Here is a 19935-nt window from a genome sequence, read left to right as displayed (position 1 = left end):
CTGTCCTCATGTTTCACAAAAATAGTTTTGAGAGACGTTGTCAGTTTTTGTATGTTGCTTAAATCCTCCAAAGCGGTTGGCAGTAAACATCAGGTCACGGTACGCCACGGAGTCAATGAGCTCGAGTTGAAAAAGAAAAAGCTTACAGCACCTGGTATTCCCAGGCGGTCTCCCATCCAAGTACTAACCAGGCCCGACCCTGCTTAGCTTCCGAGATCAGACGAGATCGGGCGTGTTCAGGGTGGTATGGCCGTAAGCAATTAGTGCAGGCGCAAAACCAGGTTTTATACAGTAGCACATAAGGAGTGAGAAAGCTGCTGAGGCTCGACGTTACACTCTTACAAAAACAATCATTAGTTAGATATAAACGGCAGTAATTGATTCAGTAGGACTCCTTATCCATGTAAACGATCATTGTGACATCTGAATTCATTAATTATCTGAAATACACTGCGTGTGCGTGTGATGTTAAATGTTTGAACCAAGGTTAACGGTTAAAGTGTCAGAGAATGGGTGGTGATTTTTTGACGTCCTCCCATGATCTGAAGTGAGCGTGCGTGTTTGTGTTGGTGAAAGTTTAAGAAATGTACAACTGTCGGTTCAGCTCTCTGGTGCTCCCTGCTGGCAGTATCACTATACTGTCCTCATGTTTCACAAAAATAGTTTTGAGAGACGTTGTCAGTTTTTGTATGTTGCTTAAATCCTCCAAAGCGGTTGGCAGTAAACATCAGGTCACGGTACGCCACGGTAGGCCACGGAGTCAATGAGCTCGAGTTGAAAAAGAAAAAGCTTACAGCACCTGGTATTCCCAGGCGGTCTCCCATCCAAGTACTAACCAGGCCCGACCCTGCTTAGCTTCCGAGATCAGACGAGATCGGGCGTGTTCAGGGTGGTATGGCCGTAAGCAATTAGTGCAGGCGCAAAACCAGGTTTTATACAGTAGCACATAAGGAGTGAGAAAGCTGCTGAGGCTCGACGTTACACTTTTACAAAAACAATCATTAGTTAGATATAAACGGCAGTAATTGATTCAGTAGGACTCCTTATCCATGTAAACGATCATTGTGACATCTGAATTCATTAATTATCTGAAATACACTGCGTGTGCGTGTGATGTTAAATGTTTGAACCAAGGTTAACGGTTAAAGTGTCAGAGAATGGGTGGTGATTTTTTGACGTCCTCCCATGATCTGAAGTGAGCGTGCGTGTTTGTGTTGGTGAAAGTTTAAGAAATGTACAACTGTCGGTTCAGCTCTCTGGTGCTCCCTGCTGGCAGTATCACTATACTGTCCTCATGTTTCACAAAAATAGTTTTGAGAGACGTTGTCAGTTTTTGTATGTTGCTTAAATCCTCCAAAGCGGTTGGCAGTAAACATCAGGTCACGGTACGCCACGGTAGGCCACGGAGTCAATGAGCTCGAGTTGAAAAAGAAAAAGCTTACAGCACCTGGTATTCCCAGGCGGTCTCCCATCCAAGTACTAACCAGGCCCGACCCTGCTTAGCTTCCGAGATCAGACGAGATCGGGCGTGTTCAGGGTGGTATGGCCGTAAGCAATTAGTGCAGGCGCAAAACCAGGTTTTATACAGTAGCACATAAGGAGTGAGAAAGCTGCTGAGGCTCGACGTTACACTTTTACAAAAACAATCATTAGTTAGATATAAACGGCAGTAATTGATTCAGTAGGACTCCTTATCCATGTAAACGATCATTGTGACATCTGAATTCATTAATTATCTGAAATACACTGCGTGTGCGTGTGATGTTAAATGTTTGAACCAAGGTTAACGGTTAAAGTGTCAGAGAATGGGTGGTGATTTTTTGACGTCCTCCCATGATCTGAAGTGAGCGTGCGTGTTTGTGTTGGTGAAAGTTTAAGAAATGTACAACTGTCGGTTCAGCTCTCTGGTGCTCCCTGCTGGCAGTATCACTATACTGTCCTCATGTTTCACAAAAATAGTTTTGAGAGACGTTGTCAGTTTTTGTATGTTGCTTAAATCCTCCAAAGCGGTTGGCAGTAAACATCAGGTCACGGTACGCCACGGAGTCAATGAGCTCGAGTTGAAAAAGAAAAAGCTTACAGCACCTGGTATTCCCAGGCGGTCTCCCATCCAAGTACTAACCAGGCCCGACCCTGCTTAGCTTCCGAGATCAGACGAGATCGGGCGTGTTCAGGGTGGTATGGCCGTAAGCAATTAGTGCAGGCGCAAAACCAGGTTTTATACAGTAGCACATAAGGAGTGAGAAAGCTGCTGAGGCTCGACGTTACACTCTTACAAAAACAATCATTAGTTAGATATAAACGGCAGTAATTGATTCAGTAGGACTCCTTATCCATGTAAACGATCATTGTGACATCTGAATTCATTAATTATCTGAAATACACTGCGTGTGCGTGTGATGTTAAATGTTTGAACCAAGGTTAACGGTTAAAGTGTCAGAGAATGGGTGGTGATTTTTTGACGTCCTCCCATGATCTGAAGTGAGCGTGCGTGTTTGTGTTGGTGAAAGTTTAAGAAATGTACAACTGTCGGTTCAGCTCTCTGGTGCTCCCTGCTGGCAGTATCACTATACTGTCCTCATGTTTCACAAAAATAGTTTTGAGAGACGTTGTCAGTTTTTGTATGTTGCTTAAATCCTCCAAAGCGGTTGGCAGTAAACATCAGGTCACGGTACGCCACGGTAGGCCACGGAGTCAATGAGCTCGAGTTGAAAAAGAAAAAGCTTACAGCACCTGGTATTCCCAGGCGGTCTCCCATCCAAGTACTAACCAGGCCCGACCCTGCTTAGCTTCCGAGATCAGACGAGATCGGGCGTGTTCAGGGTGGTATGGCCGTAAGCAATTAGTGCAGGCGCAAAACCAGGTTTTATACAGTAGCACATAAGGAGTGAGAAAGCTGCTGAGGCTCGACGTTACACTTTTACAAAAACAATCATTAGTTAGATATAAACGGCAGTAATTGATTCAGTAGGACTCCTTATCCATGTAAACGATCATTGTGACATCTGAATTCATTAATTATCTGAAATACACTGCGTGTGCGTGTGATGTTAAATGTTTGAACCAAGGTTAACGGTTAAAGTGTCAGAGAATGGGTGGTGATTTTTTGACGTCCTCCCATGATCTGAAGTGAGCGTGCGTGTTTGTGTTGGTGAAAGTTTAAGAAATGTACAACTGTCGGTTCAGCTCTCTGGTGCTCCCTGCTGGCAGTATCACTATACTGTCCTCATGTTTCACAAAAATAGTTTTGAGAGACGTTGTCAGTTTTTGTATGTTGCTTAAATCCTCCAAAGCGGTTGGCAGTAAACATCAGGTCACGGTACGCCACGGTAGGCCACGGAGTCAATGAGCTCGAGTTGAAAAAGAAAAAGCTTACAGCACCTGGTATTCCCAGGCGGTCTCCCATCCAAGTACTAACCAGGCCCGACCCTGCTTAGCTTCCGAGATCAGACGAGATCGGGCGTGTTCAGGGTGGTATGGCCGTAAGCAATTAGTGCAGGCGCAAAACCAGGTTTTATACAGTAGCACATAAGGAGTGAGAAAGCTGCTGAGGCTCGACGTTACACTCTTACAAAAACAATCATTAGTTAGATATAAACGGCAGTAATTGATTCAGTAGGACTCCTTATCCATGTAAACGATCATTGTGACATCTGAATTCATTAATTATCTGAAATACACTGCGTGTGCGTGTGATGTTAAATGTTTGAACCAAGGTTAACGGTTAAAGTGTCAGAGAATGGGTGGTGATTTTTTGACGTCCTCCCATGATCTGAAGTGAGCGTGCGTGTTTGTGTTGGTGAAAGTTTAAGAAATGTACAACTGTCGGTTCAGCTCTCTGGTGCTCCCTGCTGGCAGTATCACTATACTGTCCTCATGTTTCACAAAAATAGTTTTGAGAGACGTTGTCAGTTTTTGTATGTTGCTTAAATCCTCCAAAGCGGTTGGCAGTAAACATCAGGTCACGGTACGCCACGGTAGGCCACGGAGTCAATGAGCTCGAGTTGAAAAAGAAAAAGCTTACAGCACCTGGTATTCCCAGGCGGTCTCCCATCCAAGTACTAACCAGGCCCGACCCTGCTTAGCTTCCGAGATCAGACGAGATCGGGCGTGTTCAGGGTGGTATGGCCGTAAGCAATTAGTGCAGGCGCAAAACCAGGTTTTATACAGTAGCACATAAGGAGTGAGAAAGCTGCTGAGGCTCGACGTTACACTCTTACAAAAACAATCATTAGTTAGATATAAACGGCAGTAATTGATTCAGTAGGACTCCTTATCCATGTAAACGATCATTGTGACATCTGAATTCATTAATTATCTGAAATACACTGCGTGTGCGTGTGATGTTAAATGTTTGAACCAAGGTTAACGGTTAAAGTGTCAGAGAATGGGTGGTGATTTTTTGACGTCCTCCCATGATCTGAAGTGAGCGTGCGTGTTTGTGTTGGTGAAAGTTTAAGAAATGTACAACTGTCGGTTCAGCTCTCTGGTGCTCCCTGCTGGCAGTATCACTATACTGTCCTCATGTTTCACAAAAATAGTTTTGAGAGACGTTGTCAGTTTTTGTATGTTGCTTAAATCCTCCAAAGCGGTTGGCAGTAAACATCAGGTCACGGTACGCCACGGTAGGCCACGGAGTCAATGAGCTCGAGTTGAAAAAGAAAAAGCTTACAGCACCTGGTATTCCCAGGCGGTCTCCCATCCAAGTACTAACCAGGCCCGACCCTGCTTAGCTTCCGAGATCAGACGAGATCGGGCGTGTTCAGGGTGGTATGGCCGTAAGCAATTAGTGCAGGCGCAAAACCAGGTTTTATACAGTAGCACATAAGGAGTGAGAAAGCTGCTGAGGCTCGACGTTACACTTTTACAAAAACAATCATTAGTTAGATATAAACGGCAGTAATTGATTCAGTAGGACTCCTTATCCATGTAAACGATCATTGTGACATCTGAATTCATTAATTATCTGAAATACACTGCGTGTGCGTGTGATGTTAAATGTTTGAACCAAGGTTAACGGTTAAAGTGTCAGAGAATGGGTGGTGATTTTTTGACGTCCTCCCATGATCTGAAGTGAGCGTGCGTGTTTGTGTTGGTGAAAGTTTAAGAAATGTACAACTGTCGGTTCAGCTCTCTGGTGCTCCCTGCTGGCAGTATCACTATACTGTCCTCATGTTTCACAAAAATAGTTTTGAGAGACGTTGTCAGTTTTTGTATGTTGCTTAAATCCTCCAAAGCGGTTGGCAGTAAACATCAGGTCACGGTACGCCACGGAGTCAATGAGCTCGAGTTGAAAAAGAAAAAGCTTACAGCACCTGGTATTCCCAGGCGGTCTCCCATCCAAGTACTAACCAGGCCCGACCCTGCTTAGCTTCCGAGATCAGACGAGATCGGGCGTGTTCAGGGTGGTATGGCCGTAAGCAATTAGTGCAGGCGCAAAACCAGGTTTTATACAGTAGCACATAAGGAGTGAGAAAGCTGCTGAGGCTCGACGTTACACTCTTACAAAAACAATCATTAGTTAGATATAAACGGCAGTAATTGATTCAGTAGGACTCCTTATCCATGTAAACGATCATTGTGACATCTGAATTCATTAATTATCTGAAATACACTGCGTGTGCGTGTGATGTTAAATGTTTGAACCAAGGTTAACGGTTAAAGTGTCAGAGAATGGGTGGTGATTTTTTGACGTCCTCCCATGATCTGAAGTGAGCGTGCGTGTTTGTGTTGGTGAAAGTTTAAGAAATGTACAACTGTCGGTTCAGCTCTCTGGTGCTCCCTGCTGGCAGTATCACTATACTGTCCTCATGTTTCACAAAAATAGTTTTGAGAGACGTTGTCAGTTTTTGTATGTTGCTTAAATCCTCCAAAGCGGTTGGCAGTAAACATCAGGTCACGGTACGCCACGGTAGGCCACGGAGTCAATGAGCTCGAGTTGAAAAAGAAAAAGCTTACAGCACCTGGTATTCCCAGGCGGTCTCCCATCCAAGTACTAACCAGGCCCGACCCTGCTTAGCTTCCGAGATCAGACGAGATCGGGCGTGTTCAGGGTGGTATGGCCGTAAGCAATTAGTGCAGGCGCAAAACCAGGTTTTATACAGTAGCACATAAGGAGTGAGAAAGCTGCTGAGGCTCGACGTTACACTTTTACAAAAACAATCATTAGTTAGATATAAACGGCAGTAATTGATTCAGTAGGACTCCTTATCCATGTAAACGATCATTGTGACATCTGAATTCATTAATTATCTGAAATACACTGCGTGTGCGTGTGATGTTAAATGTTTGAACCAAGGTTAACGGTTAAAGTGTCAGAGAATGGGTGGTGATTTTTTGACGTCCTCCCATGATCTGAAGTGAGCGTGCGTGTTTGTGTTGGTGAAAGTTTAAGAAATGTACAACTGTCGGTTCAGCTCTCTGGTGCTCCCTGCTGGCAGTATCACTATACTGTCCTCATGTTTCACAAAAATAGTTTTGAGAGACGTTGTCAGTTTTTGTATGTTGCTTAAATCCTCCAAAGCGGTTGGCAGTAAACATCAGGTCACGGTACGCCACGGTAGGCCACGGAGTCAATGAGCTCGAGTTGAAAAAGAAAAAGCTTACAGCACCTGGTATTCCCAGGCGGTCTCCCATCCAAGTACTAACCAGGCCCGACCCTGCTTAGCTTCCGAGATCAGACGAGATCGGGCGTGTTCAGGGTGGTATGGCCGTAAGCAATTAGTGCAGGCGCAAAACCAGGTTTTATACAGTAGCACATAAGGAGTGAGAAAGCTGCTGAGGCTCGACGTTACACTTTTACAAAAACAATCATTAGTTAGATATAAACGGCAGTAATTGATTCAGTAGGACTCCTTATCCATGTAAACGATCATTGTGACATCTGAATTCATTAATTATCTGAAATACACTGCGTGTGCGTGTGATGTTAAATGTTTGAACCAAGGTTAACGGTTAAAGTGTCAGAGAATGGGTGGTGATTTTTTGACGTCCTCCCATGATCTGAAGTGAGCGTGCGTGTTTGTGTTGGTGAAAGTTTAAGAAATGTACAACTGTCGGTTCAGCTCTCTGGTGCTCCCTGCTGGCAGTATCACTATACTGTCCTCATGTTTCACAAAAACAGTTTTGAGAGACGTTGTCAGTTTTTGTATGTTGCTTAAATCCTCCAAAGCGGTTGGCAGTAAACATCAGGTCACGGTACAGCCACGGAGTCAATGAGCTCGAGTTGAAAAAGAAAAAGCTTACAGCACCTGGTATTCCCAGGCGGTCTCCCATCCAAGTACTAACCAGGCCCGACCCTGCTTAGCTTCCGAGATCAGACGAGATCGGGCGTGTTCAGGGTGGTATGGCCGTAAGCAATTAGTGCAGGCGCAAAACCAGGTTTTATACAGTAGCACATAAGGAGTGAGAAAGCTGCTGAGGCTCGACGTTACACTCTTACAAAAACAATCATTAGTTAGATATAAACGGCAGTAATTGATTCAGTAGGACTCCTTATCCATGTAAACGATCATTGTGACATCTGAATTCATTAATTATCTGAAATACACTGCGTGTGCGTGTGATGTTAAATGTTTGAACCAAGGTTAACGGTTAAAGTGTCAGAGAATGGGTGGTGATTTTTTGACGTCCTCCCATGATCTGAAGTGAGCGTGCGTGTTTGTGTTGGTGAAAGTTTAAGAAATGTACAACTGTCGGTTCAGCTCTCTGGTGCTCCCTGCTGGCAGTATCACTATACTGTCCTCATGTTTCACAAAAATAGTTTTGAGAGACGTTGTCAGTTTTTGTATGTTGCTTAAATCCTCCAAAGCGGTTGGCAGTAAACATCAGGTCACGGTACGCCACGGTAGGCCACGGAGTCAATGAGCTCGAGTTGAAAAAGAAAAAGCTTACAGCACCTGGTATTCCCAGGCGGTCTCCCATCCAAGTACTAACCAGGCCCGACCCTGCTTAGCTTCCGAGATCAGACGAGATCGGGCGTGTTCAGGGTGGTATGGCCGTAAGCAATTAGTGCAGGCGCAAAACCAGGTTTTATACAGTAGCACATAAGGAGTGAGAAAGCGGCTGAGGCTCGACGTTACACTTTTACAAAAACAATCATTAGTTAGATATAAACGGCAGTAATTGATTCAGTAGGACTCCTTATCCATGTAAACGATCATTGTGACATCTGAATTCATTAATTATCTGAAATACACTGCGTGTGCGTGTGATGTTAAATGTTTGAACCAAGGTTAACGGTTAAAGTGTCAGAGAATGGGTGGTGATTTTTTGACGTCCTCCCATGATCTGAAGTGAGCGTGCGTGTTTGTGTTGGTGAAAGTTTAAGAAATGTACAACTGTCGGTTCAGCTCTCTGGTGCTCCCTGCTGGCAGTATCACTATACTGTCCTCATGTTTCACAAAAATAGTTTTGAGAGACGTTGTCAGTTTTTGTATGTTGCTTAAATCCTCCAAAGCGGTTGGCAGTAAACATCAGGTCACGGTACGCCACGGAGTCAATGAGCTCGAGTTGAAAAAGAAAAAGCTTACAGCACCTGGTATTCCCAGGCGGTCTCCCATCCAAGTACTAACCAGGCCCGACCCTGCTTAGCTTCTGAGATCAGGCGAGATCAGGCGTGTTCAGGGTGGTATGGCCGTAAGCAATTAGTACATGCGCAAAACCAGGTTTTATACAGTAGCACATAAGGAGTGAGAAAGCTGCTGAGGCTCGACGTTACACTCTTACAAAAACAATCATTAGTTAGATATAAACGGCAGTAATTGATTCAGTAGGACTCCTTATCCATGTAAACGATCATTGTGACATCTGAATTCATTAATTATCTGAAATACACTGCGTGTGCGTGTGATGTTAAATGCCCACCAGAGAGCTGAACCGACAGTTGTACATTTCTTAAACTTTCACCAACACAAACACGCACGCTCACTTCAGATCATGGGAGGACGTCAAAAAATCACCACCCATTCTCTGACACTTGTCAGTTTTTGTATGTTGCTTAAATCCTCCAAAGCGGTTGGCAGTAAACATCAGGTCACGGTACGCCACGGAGTCAATGAGCTCGAGTTGAAAAAGAAAAAGCTTACAGCACCTGGTATTCCCAGGCGGTCTCCCTTCCAAGTACTAACCAGGCCCGACCCTGCTTAGCTTCCGAGATCAGACGAGATCGGGCGTGTTCAGGGTAGTATGGCCGTAAGCAATTAGTACAGGCGCAAAACCAGGTTTTATACAGTAGCACATAAGGAGTGAGAAAGCTGCTGAGGCTTGACGTTACACTTTTACAAAAACAATCATTAGTTAGATATAAACGGCAGTAATTGATTCAGTAGGACTCCTTATCCATGTAAACGATCATTGTGACATCTGAATTCATTAATTATCTGAAATACACTGCGTGTGCGTGTGATGTTAAATGTTTGAACCAAGGTTAACGGTTAAAGTGTAAGAGAATGGGTGGTGATTTTTTGACGTCCTCCCATGATCTGGGCCCCGTTTCCCGATAACGATGGATCTTCGCTCGTACGATCATTCTCCCGATGGATCTTGCGATCCATCGATAATTTCTTTGGAGCGTTTCCCGAAACTCCTCTTAACGTGAACGCGCATTCGCTGCACTCACGACATCGTAGGATTGTAACTGTCTACTGACACGGTGCTGAAATGGGCTCCGTAGGAGGGGGAGACGCAGGAATGTCGCAGGAAAATTGTGTTAAAAAGGGTTAAAATATATCCCCATCAAGGACAACAGCAGAGTAGCCTACGAAAAAAATAGACTGCAATTATATGAATGCTAAAGACATTAAAACACAATTGATTAGGCTGAAACCGACATATATCAGTCCTAATCCTGAATGCACTGTGCGTTTCACGGCATTTTCCCCCCTGAAATAATTCCATATGACAAAAAATTAAAAATAGCTTGTGTGACAACTACATTTATCTTAATGGGCTGATTTCTGAAACATGCTTTGCGCAGCAAAGAGAGCCGACTTAATCTGATTCCGCATAAGGGTTTCCTTGATTGATAATTTGATTGGCTATAAAAGCCCCTCTGGAAATAGGGTAAGGTATGTATTGATGAGGAATACAACGAAGCCCACCGTCTGGCCCGGTGCATCGTTGAGCGCACGATCGGGAGGTGGAAGTTGCGCTTTAGATGCCTTCACAGGTCAGGCGGAGGGCTCCAGTTTTCGCCGGCCAAGTCATGTGCCGTGATATGTGTGACGGCTATGTTGCACAACATTGCAGCTAAGGCTGGGGTGGCATTGCTTGAACCGGAGGGCGCTGAGGACGATGACGACGAGGAAGATTGGTGTGAGGACGGCCTCCCTCATAACTACGCGGCTGGTTTTCATGCGCGTCGAAGAGTGATTGAGACTTTTTTTTAACCCCCTCCACCCTCCCACATGTCACTAAACATTCCCGTCAACGTGACCAATCCCCACCATATCCCAGCCTTTTGCCTGCTCCTTTGCTTGGTTTTTATAATTTATTCTATTTCTTTATTTTTAATTTATTTTATTTTTTTTAATTTTATTTTATTTTTTAACATCATTTTATGCTACGTTTTATGAGTAGCCTATGTCAGTCTGCACAAATCCCCCCACTTTCTCTCACACATTTTGAGTGCCCTGCCTGCGCAAACATTTTCTGGACTGTCCCGTTTTATTTTGGCCATTTTAACATCTTTGTTAATAAATTAATTCATAATCTTTATTAATTACCAAACTAAGAACATAAAGGCGCAATGCGTTTTAATGAAAAACGCATCCAATAGACGGAATGTCCAATGGTGTCGCCACTGAGGCTATAGCTGACGATGCTCTTAGCGTCCTACGAGTACCTACGAGCACCCCTGGAGTACTCGTTAGCTACGAGCGTTTTCAAGACGTTCGTTCCCCACGATGCTTTCGGGAAACGCGGTGAAAACTCTACGATGCCCTTTCGACGCACTTCACGATCCACTTAGGCTAACGACGCTTTCGGGAAACGGGGCCCTGAAGTGAGCGTGCGTGTTTGTGTTGGTGAAAGTTTAAGAAATGTACAACTGTCGGTTCAGCTCTCTGGTGCTCCCTGCTGGCAGTATCACTATACTGTCCTCATGTTTCACAAAAATAGTTTTGAGAGACGTTGTCAGTTTTTGTATGTTGCTTAAATCCTCCAAAGCGGTTGGCAGTAAACATCAGGTCACGGTACGCCACGGTAGGCCACGGAGGCAATGAGCTCGAGTTGAAAAAGAAAATGCTTACAGCACCTGGTATTCCCAGGCGGTCTCCCATCCAAGTACTAACCAGGCCCGACCCTGCTTAGCTTCCGAGATCAGACGAGATCGGGCGTGTTTTTTTTTTTTTCTTTTGGTGACACCCGTCACTACTTACAGCAACCTGGGCTTCTGAGGAGGTCTCCCATCCAAGTACTATCCAGGCCCGACCCAGCTTAGCATCCGAGATCAGACGAGATCGGGCATGCTCAGGGTGGTATGGCCGTAAGCAATTAGTGCAGGCGCAAAACCAGGTTTTATACAGTAGCACATAAGGAGTGAGAAAGCTGCTGAGGCTCGACGTTACACTTTTACAAAAACAATCATTAGTTAGATATAAACGGCAGTAATTGATTCAGTAGGACTCCTTATCCATGTAAACGATCATTGTGACATCTGAATTCATTAATTATCTGAAATACACTGCGTGTGCGTGTGATGTTAAATGTTTGAACCAAGGTTAACGGTTAAAGTGTCAGAGAATGGGTGGTGATTTTTTGATGTCCTCCCATGATCTGAAGTGAGCGTGCGTGTTTGTGTTGGTGAAAGTTTAAGAAATGTACAACTGTCGGTTCAGCTCTCTGGTGCTCCCTGCTGGCAGTATCACTATACTGTCCTCATGTTTCACAAAAATAGTTTTGAGAGACGTTGTCAGTTTTTGTATGTTGCTTAAATCCTCCAAAGCGGTTGGCAGTAAACATCAGGTCACGGTACGCCACGGTAGGCCACGGAGTCAATGAGCTCGAGTTGAAAAAGAAAAAGCTTACAGCACCTGGTATTCCCAGGCGGTCTCCCTTCCAAGTACTAACCAGGCCCGACCCTGCTTAGCTTCCGAGATCAGACGAGATCGGGCGTGTTCAGGGTAGTATGGCCGTAAGCAATTAGTACAGGCGCAAAACCAGGTTTTATACAGTAGCACATAAGGAGTGAGAAAGCTGCTGAGGCTTGACGTTACACTTTTACAAAAACAATCATTAGTTAGATATAAACGGCAGTAATTGATTCAGTAGGACTCCTTATCCATGTAAACGATCATTGTGACATCTGAATTCATTAATTATCTGAAATACACTGCGTGTGCGTGTGATGTTAAATGCCCACCAGAGAGCTGAACCGACAGTTGTACATTTCTTAAACTTTCACCAACACAAACACGCACGCTCACTTCAGATCATGGGAGGACGTCAAAAAATCACCACCCATTCTCTGACACTTGTCAGTTTTTGTATGTTGCTTAAATCCTCCAAAGCGGTTGGCAGTAAACATCAGGTCACGGTACGCCACGGAGTCAATGAGCTCGAGTTGAAAAAGAAAAAGCTTACAGCACCTGGTATTCCCAGGCGGTCTCCCTTCCAAGTACTAACCAGGCCCGACCCTGCTTAGCTTCCGAGATCAGACGAGATCGGGCGTGTTCAGGGTAGTATGGCCGTAAGCAATTAGTACAGGCGCAAAACCAGGTTTTATACAGTAGCACATAAGGAGTGAGAAAGCTGCTGAGGCTTGACGTTACACTTTTACAAAAACAATCATTAGTTAGATATAAACGGCAGTAATTGATTCAGTAGGACTCCTTATCCATGTAAACGATCATTGTGACATCTGAATTCATTAATTATCTGAAATACACTGCGTGTGCGTGTGATGTTAAATGTTTGAACCAAGGTTAACGGTTAAAGTGTAAGAGAATGGGTGGTGATTTTTTGACGTCCTCCCATGATCTGGGCCCCGTTTCCCGATAACGATGGATCTTCGCTCGTACGATCATTCTCCCGATGGATCTTGCGATCCATCGATAATTTCTTTGGAGCGTTTCCCGAAACTCCTCTTAACGTGAACGCGCATTCGCTGCACTCACGACATCGTAGGATTGTAACTGTCTACTGACACGGTGCTGAAATGGGCTCCGTAGGAGGGGGAGACGCAGGAATGTCGCAGGAAAATTGTGTTAAAAAGGGTTAAAATATATCCCCATCAAGGACAACAGCAGAGTAGCCTACGAAAAAAATAGACTGCAATTATATGAATGCTAAAGACATTAAAACACAATTGATTAGGCTGAAACCGACATATATCAGTCCTAATCCTGAATGCACTGTGCGTTTCACGGCATTTTCCCCCCTGAAATAATTCCATATGACAAAAAATTAAAAATAGCTTGTGTGACAACTACATTTATCTTAATGGGCTGATTTCTGAAACATGCTTTGCGCAGCAAAGAGAGCCGACTTAATCTGATTCCGCATAAGGGTTTCCTTGATTGATAATTTGATTGGCTATAAAAGCCCCTCTGGAAATAGGGTAAGGTATGTATTGATGAGGAATACAACGAAGCCCACCGTCTGGCCCGGTGCATCGTTGAGCGCACGATCGGGAGGTGGAAGTTGCGCTTTAGATGCCTTCACAGGTCAGGCGGAGGGCTCCAGTTTTCGCCGGCCAAGTCATGTGCCGTGATATGTGTGACGGCTATGTTGCACAACATTGCAGCTAAGGCTGGGGTGGCATTGCTTGAACCGGAGGGCGCTGAGGACGATGACGACGAGGAAGATTGGTGTGAGGACGGCCTCCCTCATAACTACGCGGCTGGTTTTCATGCGCGTCGAAGAGTGATTGAGACTTTTTTTTAACCCCCTCCACCCTCCCACATGTCACTAAACATTCCCGTCAACGTGACCAATCCCCACCATATCCCAGCCTTTTGCCTGCTCCTTTGCTTGGTTTTTATAATTTATTCTATTTCTTTATTTTTAATTTATTTTATTTTTTTTAATTTTATTTTATTTTTTAACATCATTTTATGCTACGTTTTATGAGTAGCCTATGTCAGTCTGCACAAATCCCCCCACTTTCTCTCACACATTTTGAGTGCCCTGCCTGCGCAAACATTTTCTGGACTGTCCCGTTTTATTTTGGCCATTTTAACATCTTTGTTAATAAATTAATTCATAATCTTTATTAATTACCAAACTAAGAACATAAAGGCGCAATGCGTTTTAATGAAAAACGCATCCAATAGACGGAATGTCCAATGGTGTCGCCACTGAGGCTATAGCTGACGATGCTCTTAGCGTCCTACGAGTACCTACGAGCACCCCTGGAGTACTCGTTAGCTACGAGCGTTTTCAAGACGTTCGTTCCCCACGATGCTTTCGGGAAACGCGGTGAAAACTCTACGATGCCCTTTCGACGCACTTCACGATCCACTTAGGCTAACGACGCTTTCGGGAAACGGGGCCCTGAAGTGAGCGTGCGTGTTTGTGTTGGTGAAAGTTTAAGAAATGTACAACTGTCGGTTCAGCTCTCTGGTGCTCCCTGCTGGCAGTATCACTATACTGTCCTCATGTTTCACAAAAATAGTTTTGAGAGACGTTGTCAGTTTTTGTATGTTGCTTAAATCCTCCAAAGCGGTTGGCAGTAAACATCAGGTCACGGTACGCCACGGTAGGCCACGGAGGCAATGAGCTCGAGTTGAAAAAGAAAATGCTTACAGCACCTGGTATTCCCAGGCGGTCTCCCATCCAAGTACTAACCAGGCCCGACCCTGCTTAGCTTCCGAGATCAGACGAGATCGGGCGTGTTTTTTTTTTTTTCTTTTGGTGACACCCGTCACTACTTACAGCAACCTGGGCTTCTGAGGAGGTCTCCCATCCAAGTACTATCCAGGCCCGACCCAGCTTAGCATCCGAGATCAGACGAGATCGGGCATGCTCAGGGTGGTATGGCCGTAAGCAATTAGTGCAGGCGCAAAACCAGGTTTTATACAGTAGCACATAAGGAGTGAGAAAGCTGCTGAGGCTCGACGTTACACTTTTACAAAAACAATCATTAGTTAGATATAAACGGCAGTAATTGATTCAGTAGGACTCCTTATCCATGTAAACGATCATTGTGACATCTGAATTCATTAATTATCTGAAATACACTGCGTGTGCGTGTGATGTTAAATGTTTGAACCAAGGTTAACGGTTAAAGTGTCAGAGAATGGGTGGTGATTTTTTGATGTCCTCCCATGATCTGAAGTGAGCGTGCGTGTTTGTGTTGGTGAAAGTTTAAGAAATGTACAACTGTCGGTTCAGCTCTCTGGTGCTCCCTGCTGGCAGTATCACTATACTGTCCTCATGTTTCACAAAAATAGTTTTGAGAGACGTTGTCAGTTTTTGTATGTTGCTTAAATCCTCCAAAGCGGTTGGCAGTAAACATCAGGTCACGGTACGCCACGGTAGGCCACGGAGTCAATGAGCTCGAGTTGAAAAAGAAAAAGCTTACAGCACCTGGTATTCCCAGGCGGTCTCCCATCCAAGTACTAACCAGGCCCGACCCTGCTTAGCTTCCGAGATCAGACGAGATCGGGCGTGTTCAGGGTGGTATGGCCGTAAGCGATTAGTGCAGGCGCAAAACCAGGTTTTATACAGTAGCACATAAGGAGTATGAAAGCTGCTGAGGCTCGACGTTACACTTTTACAAAAACAATCATTAGTTAGATATAAACGGCAGTAATTGATTCAGTAGGACTCCTTATCCATGTAAACGATCATTGTGACATCTGAATTCATTAATTATCTGAAATACACTGCGTGTGCGTGTGATGTTAAATGTTTGAACCAAGGTTAACGGTTAAAGTGTCAGAGAATGGGTGGTGATTTTTTGACGTCCTCCCATGATCTGAAGTGAGCGTGCGTGTTTGTGTTGGTGAAAGTTTAAGAAATGTACAACTGTCGTTTCAGCTCTCTGGTGCTCCCTGCTGGCAGTATCACTATACTGTCCTCATGTTTCACAAAAATAGTTTTGAGAGACGTTGTCAGTTTTTGTATGTTGCTTAAATCCTCCAAAGCGGTTGGCAGTAAACATCAGGTCACGGTACGCCACGGTAGGCCACGGAGTCAATGAGCTCGAGTTGAAAAAAAAACAGCTTACAGCACCTGGTATTCCCAGGCGGTCTCCCATCCAAGTACTAACCAGGCCCGACCCTGCTTAGCTACCGAGATCAGACGAGATCGGGCGTGTTCAGGGTGGTATGGCCGTAACCAATTAGTGCAGGCGCAAAACCAGGTTTTATACAGTAGCACATAAGGAGTGAGAAAGCTGCTGAGGCTCGACGTTACACTCTTACAAAAACAATCATTAGTTAGATATAAACGGCAGTAATTGATTCAGTAGGACTCCTTATCCATGTAAACGATCATTGTGACATCTGAATTCATTAATTATCTGAAATACACTGCGTGTGCGTGTGATGTTAAATGTTTGAACCAAGGTTAACGGTTAAAGTGTCAGAGAATGGGTGGTGATTTTTTGACGTCCTCCCATGATCTGAAGTGAGCGTGCGTGTTTGTGTTGGTGAAAGTTTAAGAAATGTACAACTGTCGTTTCAGCTCTCTGGTGCTCCCTGCTGGCAGTATCACTATACTGTCCTCATGTTTCACAAAAATAGTTTTGAGAGACTTTGTCAGTTTTTGTATGTTGCTTAAATCCTCCAAAGCCATAGGCAGTAAACATCAGGTCACGGTACGCCACGGAGTCAATGAGCTCGAGTTGAAAAAGAAAAAGCTTACAGCACCTGGTATTCCCAGGCGATCTCCCATCCAAGTACTAACCAGTCCCGACCCTGCTTAGCTTCCCAGATCAGACGAGATCGGGCGTGTTCAGGGTGGTATGGCCGTAAGCAATTAGTGCAGGCGCAAAACCAGGTTTTATACAGTAGCACATAAGGAGTGAGAAAGCTGCTGAGGCTCGACGTTACACTTTTACAAAAACAATCATTAGTTAGATATAAACGGCAGTAATTGATTCAGTAGGACTCCTTATCCATGTAAACGATCATTGTGACATCTGAATTCATTAATTATCTGAAATACACTGCGTGTGCGTGTGATGTTAAATGTTTGAACCAAGGTTAACGGTTAAAGTGTAAGAGAATGGGTGGTGATTTTTTGACGTCCTCCCATGATCTGAAGTGAGCGTGCGTGTTTGTGTTGGTGAAAGTTTAAGAAATGTACAACTGTCGGTTCAGCTCTCTGGTGCTCCCTGCTGGCAGTATCACTATACTGTCCTCATGTTTCACAAAAATAGTTTTGAGAGACGTTGTCAGTTTTTGTATGTTGCTTAAATCCTCCAAAGCGGTTGGCAGTAAACATCAGGTCACGGTACGCCACGGTAGGCCACGGAGGCAATGAGCTCGAGTTGAAAAAGAAAAAGCTTACAGCACCTGGTATTCCCAGGCGGTCTCCCATCCAAGTACTAACCAGACCCGACCCTGCTTAGCTTCCGAGATCAGACGAGATCGGGCGTGTTTTTTTTTTTTTCTTTTGGTGACACCCGTCACTACTTACAGCAACCTGGGCTTCTGAGGAGGTCTCCCATCCAAGTACTAACCAGGCCCGACCCTGCTTAGCTTCCGAGATCAGACGAGATCGGGCGTGTTCAGGGTGGTATGACCGTAAGCAATTAGTGTGGGCGCAAAACCAGGTTTTATACAGTAGCACATAAGGAGTGAGAAAGCTGCTGAGGCTCGACGTTACACTCTTACAAAAACAATCATTAGTTAGATATAAAAGGCAGTAATTGATTCAGTAGGACTCCTTATCCATGTAAACGATCATTGTGACATCTGAATTCATTAATTATCTGAAATACACTGCGTGTGCGTGTGATGTTAAATGTTTGAACCAAGGTTAACGGTTAAAGTGTCAGAGAATGGGTGGTGATTTTTTGACGTCCTCCCATGATCTGAAGTGAGCGTGCGTGTTTGTGTTGGTGAAAGTTTAAGAAATGTACAACTGTCGGTTCAGCTCTCTGGTGCTCCCTGCTGGCAGTATCACTATACTGTCCTCATGTTTCACAAAAATAGTTTTGAGAGATGTCAGTTTTTGTATGTTGCTTAAATCCTCCAAAGCAGTTGGCAGTAAACATCAGGTCACGGTACGCCACGGTAGGCCACGGAGTCAATGAGCTCGAGTTGAAAAAGAAAAAGCTTACAGCACCTGGTATTCCCAGGCGGTCTCCCATCCAAGTACTAACCAGGCCCGACCCTGCTTAGCTTCCGAGATCAGACGAGATCGGGCGTGTTCAGGGTGGTAGGGCCGTAAGCTATTAATGCAGGCGCAAAACCAGGTTTTATACAGTAGCACATAAGGAGTGTGAAAGCTGCTGAGGCTCGACGTTACACTTTTACAAAAACAATCATTAGTTAGATATAAACGGCAGTAATTGATTCAGTAGGACTCCTTATCCATGTAAACGATCATTGTGACATCTGAATTAATTAATTATCTGAAATACACTGCGTGTGCGTGTGATGTTAAATGTTTGAACCAAGGTTAACGGTTAAAGTGTCAGAGAATGGGTGGTGATTTTTTGACGTCCTCCCATGATCTGAAGTGAGCGTGCGTGTTTGTGTTGGTGAAAGTTTAAGAAATGTACAACTGTCGTTTCAGCTCTCTGGTGCTCCCTGCTGGCAGTATCACTATACTGTCCTCATGTTTCACAAAAATAGTTTTGAGAGACGTTGTCAGTTTTTGTATGTTGCTTAAATCCTCCAAAGCGGTTGGCAGTAAACATCAGGTCACGGTACGCCACGGTAGGCCACGGAGGCAACGAGCTCGAGTTGAAAAAGAAAAAGCTTACAGCACCTGTTATTCCCAGGCGGTCTCCCATCCAAGTACTAACCAGGCCCGACCCTGCTTTGCTTCCGAGATCAGACGAGATCGGGCGTGTTCAGGGTGGTATGACCGTAAGCAATTAGTGTAGGCGCAAAACCAGGTTTTATACAGTAGCACATAAGGAGTGAGAAAGCTGCTGAGGCTTGACGTTACACTTTTACAAAAACAATCATTAGTTAGATATAAACGGCAGTAATTGATTCAGTAGGACTCCTTATCCATGTAAACGATCATTGTGACATCTGAATTAATTAATTATCTGAAATACACTGCGTGTGCGTGTGATGTTAAATGTTTGAACCAAGGTTAACGGTTAAAGTGTCAGAGAATGGGTGGTGATTTGTTGACGTCCTCCCATGATCTGAAGTGAGCGTGCGTGTTTGTGTTGGTGAAAGTTTAAGAAATGTACAACTGTCGTTTCAGCTCTCTGGTGCTCCCTGCTGGCAGTATCACTATACTGTCCTCATGTTTCACAAAAATAGTTTTGAGAGACGTTTTCAGTTTTTGTATGTTGCTTAAATCCTCCAAATCGGTTGGCAGTAAACATCAGGTCACGGTACGCCACGGTAGGCCACGGAGGCAATGAGCTCGAGTTGAAAAAGAAAAAGCTTACAGCAACGGGTATTCCCAGGCGGTCTCCCATCCAAGTACTAACCAGGCCCGACCCTGCTTAGCTTCCGAGATCAGATGAGATGGGGCGTGTTCAGGGTGGTATGGCCGTAAGCAATTAGTACAGGCGCAAAACCAGGTTTTATACAGTAGCAGATAAGGAGTGAGAAAGCTGCTGAGGCTTGACGTTACACTTTTACAAAAACAATCATTAGTTAGATATAAACGGCAGTAATTGATTCAGTAGGACTCCTTATCCATGTAAACGATCATTGTGACATCTGAATTCATTAATTATCTGAAATACACTGTGTGTGCGTGTGATGTTAAATGTTTGAACCAAGGTTAACGGTTAAAGTGTCAGAGAATGGGTGGTGATTTTTTGACGTCCTCCCATGATCTGAAGTGAGC

The 19935-nt window shown here is 44.5% G+C and overlaps 26 non-coding genes across 26 annotated transcripts; all 26 read right to left on the bottom strand.

Moving 5' to 3' along the window:
* Positions 1-139: 139 nt before the first annotated feature.
* On the bottom strand, positions 140-258 carry LOC130398619 (5S ribosomal RNA). Its single transcript, XR_008901181.1, has one exon. It is a non-coding gene; the product is annotated as a 5S ribosomal RNA (ribosomal RNA).
* Positions 259-787: 529 nt separating this feature from the next.
* LOC130398618 (5S ribosomal RNA) lies at positions 788-906 on the bottom strand. Its single transcript, XR_008901180.1, has one exon. It is a non-coding gene; the product is annotated as a 5S ribosomal RNA (ribosomal RNA).
* Positions 907-1435: 529 nt separating this feature from the next.
* LOC130398617 (5S ribosomal RNA) lies at positions 1436-1554 on the bottom strand. Its single transcript, XR_008901179.1, has one exon. It is a non-coding gene; the product is annotated as a 5S ribosomal RNA (ribosomal RNA).
* A 519-nt stretch (positions 1555-2073) lies between these two features.
* Positions 2074-2192, bottom strand: LOC130398616 (5S ribosomal RNA). Its single transcript, XR_008901178.1, has one exon. It is a non-coding gene; the product is annotated as a 5S ribosomal RNA (ribosomal RNA).
* Positions 2193-2721: 529 nt separating this feature from the next.
* LOC130398615 (5S ribosomal RNA) lies at positions 2722-2840 on the bottom strand. Its single transcript, XR_008901177.1, has one exon. It is a non-coding gene; the product is annotated as a 5S ribosomal RNA (ribosomal RNA).
* A 529-nt stretch (positions 2841-3369) lies between these two features.
* LOC130398613 (5S ribosomal RNA) lies at positions 3370-3488 on the bottom strand. Its single transcript, XR_008901175.1, has one exon. It is a non-coding gene; the product is annotated as a 5S ribosomal RNA (ribosomal RNA).
* A 529-nt stretch (positions 3489-4017) lies between these two features.
* Positions 4018-4136, bottom strand: LOC130398612 (5S ribosomal RNA). The gene has a single exon (XR_008901174.1). It is a non-coding gene; the product is annotated as a 5S ribosomal RNA (ribosomal RNA).
* Positions 4137-4665: 529 nt separating this feature from the next.
* LOC130398611 (5S ribosomal RNA) lies at positions 4666-4784 on the bottom strand. The gene has a single exon (XR_008901173.1). It is a non-coding gene; the product is annotated as a 5S ribosomal RNA (ribosomal RNA).
* A 519-nt stretch (positions 4785-5303) lies between these two features.
* Positions 5304-5422, bottom strand: LOC130398610 (5S ribosomal RNA). The gene has a single exon (XR_008901172.1). It is a non-coding gene; the product is annotated as a 5S ribosomal RNA (ribosomal RNA).
* Positions 5423-5951: 529 nt separating this feature from the next.
* Positions 5952-6070, bottom strand: LOC130398609 (5S ribosomal RNA). Its single transcript, XR_008901171.1, has one exon. It is a non-coding gene; the product is annotated as a 5S ribosomal RNA (ribosomal RNA).
* A 529-nt stretch (positions 6071-6599) lies between these two features.
* LOC130398608 (5S ribosomal RNA) lies at positions 6600-6718 on the bottom strand. The gene has a single exon (XR_008901170.1). It is a non-coding gene; the product is annotated as a 5S ribosomal RNA (ribosomal RNA).
* A 520-nt stretch (positions 6719-7238) lies between these two features.
* Positions 7239-7357, bottom strand: LOC130398606 (5S ribosomal RNA). Its single transcript, XR_008901169.1, has one exon. It is a non-coding gene; the product is annotated as a 5S ribosomal RNA (ribosomal RNA).
* A 529-nt stretch (positions 7358-7886) lies between these two features.
* On the bottom strand, positions 7887-8005 carry LOC130398605 (5S ribosomal RNA). Its single transcript, XR_008901168.1, has one exon. It is a non-coding gene; the product is annotated as a 5S ribosomal RNA (ribosomal RNA).
* Positions 8006-8524: 519 nt separating this feature from the next.
* On the bottom strand, positions 8525-8643 carry LOC130400494 (5S ribosomal RNA). The gene has a single exon (XR_008902977.1). It is a non-coding gene; the product is annotated as a 5S ribosomal RNA (ribosomal RNA).
* A 436-nt stretch (positions 8644-9079) lies between these two features.
* On the bottom strand, positions 9080-9198 carry LOC130400881 (5S ribosomal RNA). The gene has a single exon (XR_008903351.1). It is a non-coding gene; the product is annotated as a 5S ribosomal RNA (ribosomal RNA).
* Positions 9199-11371: 2173 nt separating this feature from the next.
* Positions 11372-11491, bottom strand: LOC130395894 (5S ribosomal RNA). Its single transcript, XR_008898893.1, has one exon. It is a non-coding gene; the product is annotated as a 5S ribosomal RNA (ribosomal RNA).
* Positions 11492-12020: 529 nt separating this feature from the next.
* Positions 12021-12139, bottom strand: LOC130400880 (5S ribosomal RNA). The gene has a single exon (XR_008903350.1). It is a non-coding gene; the product is annotated as a 5S ribosomal RNA (ribosomal RNA).
* Positions 12140-12575: 436 nt separating this feature from the next.
* On the bottom strand, positions 12576-12694 carry LOC130400879 (5S ribosomal RNA). Its single transcript, XR_008903349.1, has one exon. It is a non-coding gene; the product is annotated as a 5S ribosomal RNA (ribosomal RNA).
* A 2173-nt stretch (positions 12695-14867) lies between these two features.
* Positions 14868-14987, bottom strand: LOC130395893 (5S ribosomal RNA). Its single transcript, XR_008898892.1, has one exon. It is a non-coding gene; the product is annotated as a 5S ribosomal RNA (ribosomal RNA).
* Positions 14988-15516: 529 nt separating this feature from the next.
* LOC130398604 (5S ribosomal RNA) lies at positions 15517-15635 on the bottom strand. Its single transcript, XR_008901167.1, has one exon. It is a non-coding gene; the product is annotated as a 5S ribosomal RNA (ribosomal RNA).
* A 529-nt stretch (positions 15636-16164) lies between these two features.
* LOC130400828 (5S ribosomal RNA) lies at positions 16165-16283 on the bottom strand. The gene has a single exon (XR_008903301.1). It is a non-coding gene; the product is annotated as a 5S ribosomal RNA (ribosomal RNA).
* A 519-nt stretch (positions 16284-16802) lies between these two features.
* LOC130395721 (5S ribosomal RNA) lies at positions 16803-16921 on the bottom strand. The gene has a single exon (XR_008898744.1). It is a non-coding gene; the product is annotated as a 5S ribosomal RNA (ribosomal RNA).
* Positions 16922-17579: 658 nt separating this feature from the next.
* LOC130394452 (5S ribosomal RNA) lies at positions 17580-17699 on the bottom strand. The gene has a single exon (XR_008897608.1). It is a non-coding gene; the product is annotated as a 5S ribosomal RNA (ribosomal RNA).
* Positions 17700-18225: 526 nt separating this feature from the next.
* Positions 18226-18344, bottom strand: LOC130400211 (5S ribosomal RNA). The gene has a single exon (XR_008902687.1). It is a non-coding gene; the product is annotated as a 5S ribosomal RNA (ribosomal RNA).
* Positions 18345-18873: 529 nt separating this feature from the next.
* On the bottom strand, positions 18874-18992 carry LOC130401050 (5S ribosomal RNA). Its single transcript, XR_008903512.1, has one exon. It is a non-coding gene; the product is annotated as a 5S ribosomal RNA (ribosomal RNA).
* Positions 18993-19521: 529 nt separating this feature from the next.
* LOC130395336 (5S ribosomal RNA) lies at positions 19522-19640 on the bottom strand. The gene has a single exon (XR_008898405.1). It is a non-coding gene; the product is annotated as a 5S ribosomal RNA (ribosomal RNA).
* Positions 19641-19935: the final 295 nt, after the last annotated feature.

This window comes from Gadus chalcogrammus, chromosome 12 (genome assembly GCF_026213295.1).
Source record: "Gadus chalcogrammus isolate NIFS_2021 chromosome 12, NIFS_Gcha_1.0, whole genome shotgun sequence".
Lineage (NCBI taxonomy): Eukaryota > Metazoa > Chordata > Actinopteri > Gadiformes > Gadidae > Gadus > Gadus chalcogrammus.
The sequence above is the reverse complement of the archived record's forward strand: the minus strand, read 5'-3'. Positions and strand labels throughout refer to the sequence as shown.